A 7203-nucleotide genomic window follows, 5' to 3' on the forward strand; every position below is an offset into this window, starting at 1 on the left:
CCACAGCTGTAAAAGTTCATCAACTAATGGCCTTAGGTACACATCGATGTCGTTGCCGGGTTGCTTCGGACCTTCGATGAGCACTGGCATCATAATGAACTTCCGCTTCATGCACAACCAAGGAGGAAGGTTGTAGATGCATAGAGTCACGGGCCAGGTGCTATGGCTGGAGCTCTGCTCGCCAAAAGGATTCATGCCATCCGTACTTAGAGCAAATCTTATGTTCCTTGCGTCAGCTGCAAAATCTTTGAACCATCTGTCGATCTTTCTCCATTGCGTTCCATCTGCGGTGTGTCTCAACTCCCCGTCCGACTTACGGTCCTCTTTGTGCCATCGCAACAACTTGGCATGCTCTTTGTTCCTGAACAGACGTTTCAACCGTGGTATTATAGGAGCATACCACATCACCTTGGCGGGAACCCTCTTCCTGGGTTTCTGGCCCTCAACATCGTCACCAGGGTCATCGCCTCTGATCTTATAACGCAATGCAGTGCATACCGGGCATTCATTCAAATTCTCGTATTCACCGCGGTAGAGGATGCAGTCGTTGATGCATGCATGTATCTTCAGAACCTCTAAACCTAGAGGGCAGACAACCTTCTTTGCTTCGTACGTACTGGCGGGCAACTCGTTATCCTTTGGAAACATATTCTTCAACATTTTCAGCAAGTTTTCAAATGCCGAGTCAGCTACACCTGCCTCTGCCTTCCATTTCAGCAAATCCAGTGTGCAGCCCAGCTTTTTCAGACCATCATCGCATCCGGGGTACATCGCCTTTCTGTGATCCTCTAACATGCGATCCAAATTCTCCCTCTCCTTTTCAGTTTCGCAGCGTCTCCGTGCATCAGCAATGGTCCGACCAAGATCATCAACGGGATCATCACGTGCCTCTTCTTCACCTTCCCCTTCACCTTCAGCATCCTCCATGAAAGTATCACCGAAATGAGCAAGATAGCTTTCATCGATGAAATCATCCCCTTCTTCATCTTCTTCCATTATAACCCCTCTTTCTCCATGCTTGGTCCAACAATTATAGCTTGGCATGAAACCGTGCCGAAGCAGATGCATGTGAACATCTCTTGAGGAAGAGTAACCCTTCTGATTCTTACAGATAACACATGGACAGATAACAAAACCCCCCTGCTTGTTCGCATTAGCCACTACGAGGAAATCTTTCAAACCCGTAGTGAACTCGCCGGAGAGTCGGTTACCGTACATCCATTGCCGATTCATCTGCATTATTATAATATAAAATATATAATTAACCATCATGCATTTGTTAAACTAACTAGCTACAAATAATATAAATTAAACAATGAACTGCACACATGCATATTTTATCAATGACACACATGCATGAAAGGTTCAAGTTGCTAACCGCGATCGAGGAGGAAAAAATAAATGAGGAACCTCAAGTGTGGCTCCAACACTTCATATCATGTTTGTTTCACCCTCTTAGGGCATTTCATCAAACACCTTGTGTGCATAAGAGGAACCAAAAGCAAACCTACACCCCCTTGTGAAGCTTGTGAAGAGAAGTGGCACCAAATGGCTAAGTGAGCGTGCTGAACTGGTATATATAGGGGAGGAGCTTTAGTCGCGGTTGGCCTGGCCAACCGCGACTAAAGGCCTTTGCGCACCTTTAGTCGCGGTTGGCCTGGCAAACCGCGACTAAAGCCCGCGAGCTTTAGTCGCGGTTGGCCAGGCCAACCGCGACTAAAGGCCGTTGGGCACCTTTAGTCGCGGTTGGCCTGGCCAACCGCGACTAAAGCCCGCGAGCGCCCTGGGCCCAGGCATTTGGTCGCGGTTCATCTGCCGAACCGCGACTGAAGACTTCATTAGTCGCGGTTCCTACAGTTTCGCGACTAATGAGGCTGGACGGAAGCCTCTTTTTCTACTAGTGCTTGTTGGGCGCGTGGCACGAAATAGCCGCGCCCACACGTATGGACAATTCTAATGTCCGCTCACACACAATTCGTGTGGGCCACCTCCTACTCACAGTACACACGGTGTGTGCACGCATGTCGAATATACCACACATGTGGCAGTTATCGTCGTCCTTTCGTTTTTCAACTGTTAGTCCATTTTTCTCTCCCGGAGCTCGTTTATCTTTCTTCCCACGGCATTGAACACTACTAGGAAAAGGGCTATAGATGAAATTGACACTAATGGTGCACCAGACATGTGATGCGCCAGTACTATATACTAATGGCGCACCATGTGTTGGAGCGCCATTAGTGTCCAAATACTAATGGCGCACCACATCCACGGTGCGCCATTAGTAACAAGATTTTTTTTAACTAGTAATGGCGCACCACATCGACGGTGCGCCATTAGTAATTTTTTTTCAAATTTTTGTTTCAATTTTTTCTATTTTTTTCAAAACTAGTAATAGCGCACCAGGTGATAGTGCGTAGTAATGGCGCACGACATCCACGATGCGCCACTAGTGATTTTTTTCAATTTTTTTTATATTTTTTGAAAACTAGTAATGGCGCACCGTGGGAGTGGTGCGTCATTACTAGTTCAACTAGTAATGGCGCACCACCCCCATGGTGCGCCATTACTAACTTGGCCCAAAAATTCCCTCGCATGCACCCCCCCTCCCTCGGGACCGCCTTTTCAGTTTTTTAAAAAATAAAAGAAAAGGATGAAAATGTCAAAAAAATAAAAGAAAATAAGTTTCCCATGTGATATGTAGTCTAGTTGTTGGGAAAATTTACAAATATGAATTTCTACTTTATTTGCGAAATCTCTCTGAAATTTGTAAAATGGGCATAACTTTTTGCATACGAACTCGGATTAAAAAGTTTTCTATATGAAAAATCATCTACTCGAAAAATGCATGGTTGTCAATGGAATAACACCCTGTGGTACAAACAAGAAAGTGGAAGGGGTGTGTCTCCACCTGGCAACGCCCCAACTTTCTCTCAGGAGGCCCGCAATGGCGGGTCCCAATGACGGGCCCCAACCACTAGTACTAGACATAATGTGGGCTCTCTGCATGCACATACTGTTTTTTTTGCGGGGGATGCACACACTGCTTTTGTTGAAGTATGTAAGGATGAAGTGCATCTAAAAAGATGTATGGATGAAGTGCGGTTGCATTCAAACTTTCCAACCGTCTCACTCCCATGGAAAAGATACATTTTGAATTTCATAGTATTTCTTTTTAAGGATGAATATTTTTTGAACCATAAATCCGACTAGTGATATGTTTATATATTTGAATTCCTCATGACAAGACTTTAAAGCAAGATCAATATTGGATACATTTGGACCACTTTTAATTTTAGACCGATTTCAATTATCCCAGAAGATCGTTCCAAGTTTTTTTAAAGACCCATTTTAATAATTTCAAGAACACATTTCAATAATTTCTATTTTTGGCCAACAGCTTCCATGCAATTTTTCCGGTTCTTTTGTTGTTGTTGTTGTTGTTGTTGTTGTTGTTGTTGTTGTTGTTGTTGTTATATTTTTCGTTCTTTGTTTTCTTCCCCGACTTTTATTTTTAAATGGGATTAATTTTAAAAGTTTACTATTTCTTTTACCTTTTTTCAATTTTCTTTTTCCTGTTTTTTAACCATCTCACCTTTTAATTTCTTTTAACTGATAAAAAAACTAATGCATACTCCAAAGAGTACAAAACATTAGTCCTATATACATATATATCTAAGCTTTTCAAATGATACACAAATGTATTTGTCTAAAGCATGCTGGACATTTAAAAATTGAATAATTTTTTATTTCTAAGATGTAGATATTTTTTATATGCAGAAACATTTCTAAAATGTGTTAACAGATCATAAAAGATGTGGGCAACTTTGACACGCTATAACACTTTTTTAACTACATGAAGATTTTTCAAATGTGCTATTTTTTTGTAAGATCAAACACTTCTATAAATTTCATGAATATATCTTTTCCGTTTCACATTTTTTTTTAAAATGTGTGAATATTATTTTTACTATGTGATTTTTATATATGACAAGAAACTGAAATTACATAAACATTTAGTTAATCTTTATATCAAAAGTTAAATAAGAAAGAAAGACAAATAAAAAAGGGAAAGTAAAAGGAAAATATTACGGCCAATCAGTTCTAATGGGATCGCCCAATTTATAGGTTAGTGTGTTCCTTGTATTGGACACTATAAGCATCGGCCATGTATTGCTACAGAGCACAACGTCACCTGCAGTAGCCGCGCTCGCGGGGGAGGAGCACTGGCTGCCTAGCACATATAATTTTGGTTTTATTAGTTTTAGTTGTGTTTCTAAATTGGAAATGATTTTTTACTATAAAAAATGTTCAAGTTCCAAAAATGTAACTTAGTAGAAAACAATGTTTGCGCAATTTTTTAAAGAATTTATAGCATACAAAAATGTTCATGACAAATAAAAACTGCTCCGCATTCCAAAAAAATTACGACATTTTTTTATAATGTGTATACAATGTTACAGACATGTTTGTATAATAAAAAACAAGTTTCCGTATCATTCAAAAAAATTGTCATGTATTTAAAATATACTGTGTAAGTGACCCTTTTTGAAATAATATTCATTATAAAAAATGTTAGAATTGTTTCTAAAAATGCAAAATTCAGCATTTATTTCAAAAATGTTTAACATGTATTAAAAATTTCAAAATATGTCATTGGAAAAATATTAATCGTTTATTTGAGAAATGTTAACTTGTATTAAAAAAAATTAGGTGTATACAAAAATGTACACTGTGTATGAAAAAAGTATACTTCAAAAGATATATTTGGATAAATGTTAATAATGTAATTTATAATGTAAAACATGTATAGAAAACTGTTTTATATGTATAGACAAAATTTGCAAATATATGTGAGAAAAAATATGTCAAAATGTGTATTTAAAAAATGTTAATCATGTATTAAATGTCTAGAAAAATGTTCCCTATCTACACAAAATAATGTACAATATGCATGAAAAAACTAGACATCAAATGGTACATTTAGAAAATATGTTAATCATGTATTTGAAAAATATTAAAAGCATAAAAATATTCCTAATATATACGAAAATACTGTATTTTTCAAAAGAAATAAAAAGCACAGCGGTAGAAGTATGCTGCCTAGTGCGTAGTGTGCATCGTAGAAGTGCATTTATTGTGGATTTGGCACGGAGCACACCGGTAGGTGGCTGAGCCGCTAGGCTAGAGACGTGCACCCCAAAAAAGTCTCTCGCCGGTCCTCGTCCCCGTCGACAAAACAAGCAGGAAAGGCTCGCCAGCTGCTATAGATCTCATCTGACGGCATCGATCGATCACTTCACGGCCACACACCATGTCCGGCGGCACGGCACCGCGCGTCGTGGAGGACTTCCTCGGCGTCGTCCAGCTCCTCAGCGACGGCTCCGTCGTCCGCGGCGACGAAGCCGTCCTCCGGTCAAACGAGCCGTTACCGGACGTCCCCGGCGTGCAGTGGAAGGACGTCCTGTACCACGCCGCGCACGGCCTTAGTGTCCGCGTGTACAGGCCGGCGTCGTCGGTGGCCGGCGGCAGCAAGCTCCCCGTGCTGGTGTACTTCCACGGCGGGGGCTACTGCCTCGGCTCCTTCGCGGAGCCCAACTTCCACTCGTTCTGCCTCCGCGCCGCAGCCGAGATCCGGGCCGTCGTGCTGTCCGTGCAGTACCGCCTCGCCCCCGAGCACCGCCTCCCCGCGGCCATCGACGACGGCGCGGCTTTCCTGTCCTGGCTGCGCGGCCAGGCCGAGCTTGGCGCCGGCGCCGACCCGTGGCTCGCGGAGTTCGGCCGACTTCGCCCGGACGTTCCTCTCCGGCAACTCGGCGGGTGCCAACCTGGCCCACCACGTCACGGTCCGCGCAGCGTCGGGGCAGATCGCGGTCAGCCCGGCGCGCGTCGTCGGGTACATCCTCCTCTCCGCGTTCTTCGCCGGGGCCGAGCGCACGGCGACGGAGGCTGACCCGCCGGCGGGCGTGTCCCTGACGACCGCGATGGCCGACCAGCTCTGGCGCATGTCGCTGCCGGTGGGGGCTAGCTTGGACCACCCGCTGGCCAACCCGTTCGGCCCGAAGAGCCCGAGCCTCGCACCGGTGGAGCTCCCGGCGGCGCTCGTCGTGGCGCCGTTGAGCGACGTGCTCCGCGACCGCGTGCTGGGGTACGGGGCGAGGCTGAAGGACATGGGCAAGGCCGTCGAGGTTGTCCAGTTCGAGGGAGAGCAGCATGGATTCTCCGTCCGGCAGCCCTTCGGCGAGGCGGCCGACGAGTTGCTGCGGGTGATCAAGCGGTTCGTCTACAGCGGCAACTGAGCGGTGATGTGTTGCGATTTGACTGATGCTTGCTTGTTGCATGGGCATGGAAATCCAGTTACTGAACCTAGTGATGCATTTTGATGCCAGTTCTTAAAATATAAACGAGCAGAACCGCACTGGGAATCTGGGATTTGTTAGAGAATATTACTGTAATCCGTTGTAATCCTAACCTTCTTCCTATTCCTTGTTCTACTCAAACTCCTTTCTTCTTATCTTGTACGCCAAGGCAAGGCTTCTGCCACACATCAATATATACGAGACGCGGCTCCCCTTAAAAGAGTAGGAACGCTTATTATCTTTCATGGTATCAGAGCCACCTCTTTTCATACATCTAGCCACAAACCAAAACCCTAGAACCGCATATTATCATCACCATGGCTTCTTCAGCAGGCGTCGTGTAACGCCCTCGATGCGGCTATATCTCCCACGTGTCGAAGCACGACTTAGAAGCATAACCGCATTGAAAGCAATGTCGCAAGTGAGGTAATCTTCACACAACTCAAGTAATACATAAGGGAAAGAGATACATAGCTGGCTTACAATCGTCACTTCACACAATTACATGACTAAAGCATTACATCATCCAGATACAATCAAGGTCCGACTACGGAACCAAAATAAAAGAAGAACCCCAAATGCGACAAAGGTCCCCGATCGACCCCAACTGGGCTCCACTACTGATCAACTAGAACGAAACAACACAAAGGGCAAGATCTTCATCGAGCTCCTCCTTGAGCTTGGTTGCGTCATCTGCACGGTAACATAGGCACCTGCAAACTGGTTTTGGAAGTATCTGTGAGCCACGGGGACTCAGCAATCTCGCACCTGCGAGATCAAGACTATTTAAGCTTATAGGAAGGATGGAGTAATGAGGTGGAGCTGCAGCAAGCGACTAGCATATATG

The 7203-nt window shown here is 44.2% G+C and overlaps 1 pseudogene; it reads left to right on the forward strand.

Moving 5' to 3' along the window:
- The first annotated feature begins 5171 nt into the window (after positions 1 to 5171).
- On the forward strand, positions 5172 to 6601 carry LOC123058071 (probable carboxylesterase 15; annotated as a pseudogene).
- Positions 6602 to 7203: the final 602 nt, after the last annotated feature.

The sequence above is a fragment of the Triticum aestivum genome, chromosome 3A, assembly GCF_018294505.1.
Source record: "Triticum aestivum cultivar Chinese Spring chromosome 3A, IWGSC CS RefSeq v2.1, whole genome shotgun sequence".
Classification (NCBI taxonomy): domain Eukaryota; kingdom Viridiplantae; phylum Streptophyta; class Magnoliopsida; order Poales; family Poaceae; genus Triticum; species Triticum aestivum.